The sequence below is a fragment of the Hypomesus nipponensis genome, chromosome 19 (genome assembly GCF_054491055.1).
Source record: "Hypomesus nipponensis isolate SF chromosome 19, ASM5449105v1, whole genome shotgun sequence".
In the NCBI taxonomy this organism is placed as follows: domain Eukaryota; kingdom Metazoa; phylum Chordata; class Actinopteri; order Osmeriformes; family Osmeridae; genus Hypomesus; species Hypomesus nipponensis.
The window spans coordinates 20,380,001-20,382,500 of NC_140379.1; the positions used below are offsets into that span (position 1 = coordinate 20,380,001).

General features: G+C 46.7%; 7 non-coding genes and 2 pseudogenes across 7 annotated transcripts in view; all 9 read right to left on the minus strand.

Annotated features, from left to right (window-relative positions):
• LOC146249890 (5S ribosomal RNA) overlaps positions 1–52 on the minus strand; it is a 119-nt gene extending 67 nt beyond the window's left edge. Inside the window, exon 1 of the ribosomal RNA XR_014732845.1 lies at positions 1–52. This exon is cut by the window's left edge and continues 67 nt beyond it. This is a non-coding gene — a ribosomal RNA (5S ribosomal RNA).
• Positions 53–230: 178 nt separating this feature from the next.
• LOC146249891 (5S ribosomal RNA) lies at positions 231–349 on the minus strand. The gene has a single exon (XR_014733098.1). It is a non-coding gene; the product is annotated as a 5S ribosomal RNA (ribosomal RNA).
• A 168-nt stretch (positions 350–517) lies between these two features.
• On the minus strand, positions 518–626 carry LOC146249892 (5S ribosomal RNA; annotated as a pseudogene).
• A 172-nt stretch (positions 627–798) lies between these two features.
• Positions 799–917, minus strand: LOC146249893 (5S ribosomal RNA). The gene has a single exon (XR_014732846.1). It is a non-coding gene; the product is annotated as a 5S ribosomal RNA (ribosomal RNA).
• A 178-nt stretch (positions 918–1,095) lies between these two features.
• LOC146249894 (5S ribosomal RNA) lies at positions 1,096–1,214 on the minus strand. Its single transcript, XR_014733099.1, has one exon. It is a non-coding gene; the product is annotated as a 5S ribosomal RNA (ribosomal RNA).
• Positions 1,215–1,382: 168 nt separating this feature from the next.
• LOC146249895 (5S ribosomal RNA) lies at positions 1,383–1,491 on the minus strand (annotated as a pseudogene).
• A 170-nt stretch (positions 1,492–1,661) lies between these two features.
• LOC146249896 (5S ribosomal RNA) lies at positions 1,662–1,780 on the minus strand. Its single transcript, XR_014733431.1, has one exon. It is a non-coding gene; the product is annotated as a 5S ribosomal RNA (ribosomal RNA).
• A 168-nt stretch (positions 1,781–1,948) lies between these two features.
• Positions 1,949–2,067, minus strand: LOC146249897 (5S ribosomal RNA). Its single transcript, XR_014732847.1, has one exon. It is a non-coding gene; the product is annotated as a 5S ribosomal RNA (ribosomal RNA).
• Positions 2,068–2,241: 174 nt separating this feature from the next.
• On the minus strand, positions 2,242–2,360 carry LOC146249898 (5S ribosomal RNA). Its single transcript, XR_014732849.1, has one exon. It is a non-coding gene; the product is annotated as a 5S ribosomal RNA (ribosomal RNA).
• Between the last annotated feature and the right edge of the window lie 140 nt (positions 2,361–2,500).

The window sequence follows — 2,500 nt, forward strand, 5'->3', positions numbered from 1 at the left end:
GCTTCCGAGATCAGACGAGATCGGGCGTTGCCAGGCTGGTATGGCCGTACGAAATAAGTTGACAACCATAGGCTACTTATCCATATACAGATTTAGCAATTGACAATGCAAGGTGGTCTCTCTCTCTCTCGCTCTCTCTCGTGTCAAAATGAAAACAGCTTCCAGCCCCTTTCATGAAGGACTACTTGTGCATATTGCAAGATTTCAGTTTCTAAGTGAATGAGCAAAAGAGCATACAGCACCAGGTATTCCCAGGCGGTCTCCCATCCAAGTACTAACCAGGCCCGACCCTGCTTAGCTTCCGAGATCAGACGAGATCGGGCGTTGCCAGGCTGGTATGGCCGTACGAAATAAGTTGACAACCATAGGCTACTTATCCATATACAGATTTAGCAATTGACAATTCAAGGTAGTCTCTCTCTCTCTCGTGTCAAAATGAAAACAGCTTCCAGCCCCTTTCATGAAGGACTACTTGTGCATATTGCAAGATTTCAGTTTCTAAGTGAATGAGCAAAAGAGCATACAGCACCTGGTATTCCCAGGCGGTCTCCCATCCAAGTACTAACCAGGCCCAACCCTGCTTAGCTTCCGAGATCAGGCGTTGCCAGGCTGGTATGGCCGTACGAAATAAGTTGACAACCATAGGCTACTTATCCATATACAGATTTAGCAATTGACAATGCAAGGTGGTCTCTCTCTCTCTCTCTCGTGTCAAAATGAAAACAGCTTCCAGCCCCTTTCATGAAGGACTACTTGTGCATATTGCAAGATTTCAGTTTCTAAGTGAATGAGCAAAAGAGCATACAGCACCTGGTATTCCCAGGCGGTCTCCCATCCAAGTACTAACCAGGCCCGACCCTGCTTAGCTTCCGAGATCAGACGAGATCGGGCGTTGCCAGGCTGGTATGGCCGTACGAAATAAGTTGACAACCATAGGCTACTTATCCATATACAGATTTAGCAATTGACAATGCAAGGTGGTCTCTCTCTCTCTCGCTCTCTCTCGTGTCAAAATGAAAACAGCTTCCAGCCCCTTTCATGAAGGACTACTTGTGCATATTGCAAGATTTCAGTTTCTAAGTGAATGAGCAAAAGAGCATACAGCACCAGGTATTCCCAGGCGGTCTCCCATCCAAGTACTAACCAGGCCCGACCCTGCTTAGCTTCCGAGATCAGACGAGATCGGGCGTTGCCAGGCTGGTATGGCCGTACGAAATAAGTTGACAACCATAGGCTACTTATCCATATACAGATTTAGCAATTGACAATTCAAGGTAGTCTCTCTCTCTCTCGTGTCAAAATGAAAACAGCTTCCAGCCCCTTTCATGAAGGACTACTTGTGCATATTGCAAGATTTCAGTTTCTAAGTGAATGAGCAAAAGAGCATACAGCACCTGGTATTCCCAGGCGGTCTCCCATCCAAGTACTAACCAGGCCCGACCCTGCTTAGCTTCTGAGATCAGGCGTTGCCAGGCTGGTATGGCCGTACGAAATAAGTTGACAACCATAGGCTACTTATCCATATACAGATTTAGCAATTGACAATGCAAGGTGGTCTCTCTCTATCTCTCGTGTCAAAATGAAAACAGCTTCCAGCCCCTTTCATGAAGGACTACTTTTGCATATTGCAAGATTTCAGTTTCTAAGTGAATGAGCAAAAGAGCATACAGCACCTGGTATTCCCAGGCGGTCTCCCATCCAAGTACTAACCAGGCCCGACCCTGCTTAGCTTCCGAGATCAGACGAGATCGGGCGTTGCCAGGCTGGTATGGCCGTACAAAATAAGTTGACAACCATAGGCTACTTATCCATATACAGATTTAGCAATTGACAATGCAAGGTGGTCTCTCTCTCTCTCGTGTCAAAATGAAAACAGCTTCCAGCCCCTTTCATGAAGGACTACTTGTGCATATTGCAAAATTTCAGTTTCTAAGTGAATGAGCAAAAGAGCATACAGCACCTGGTATTCCCAGGCGGTCTCCCATCCAAGTACTAACCAGGCCCGACCCTGCTTAGCTTCCGAGATCAGACGAGATCGGGCGTTGCCAGGCTGGTATGGCCGTACGAAATAAGTTGACAACCATAGGCTACTTATCCATATACAGATTTAGCAATTGACAATGCAAGGTGGTCTCTCTCTCTCTCTCTCTCGTGTCAAAATGAAAACAGCTTCCAGCCCCTTTCATGAAGGACTACTTGTGCATATTGCAAGATTTCAGTTTCTAAGTGAATGAGCAAAAGAGCATACAGCACCTGGTATTCCCAGGCGGTCTCCCATCCAAGTACTAACCAGGCCCGACCCTGCTTAGCTTCCGAGATCAGACGAGATCGGGCGTTGCCAGGCTGGTATGGCCGTACGAAATAAGTTGACAACCATAGGCTACTTATCCATATACAGATTTAGCAATTGACAATGCAAGGTGGTCTCTCTCTCTCTCGCTCTCTCTCGTGTCAAAATGAAAACAGCTTCCAGCCCCTTTCATGAAGGACTACTTGTGCA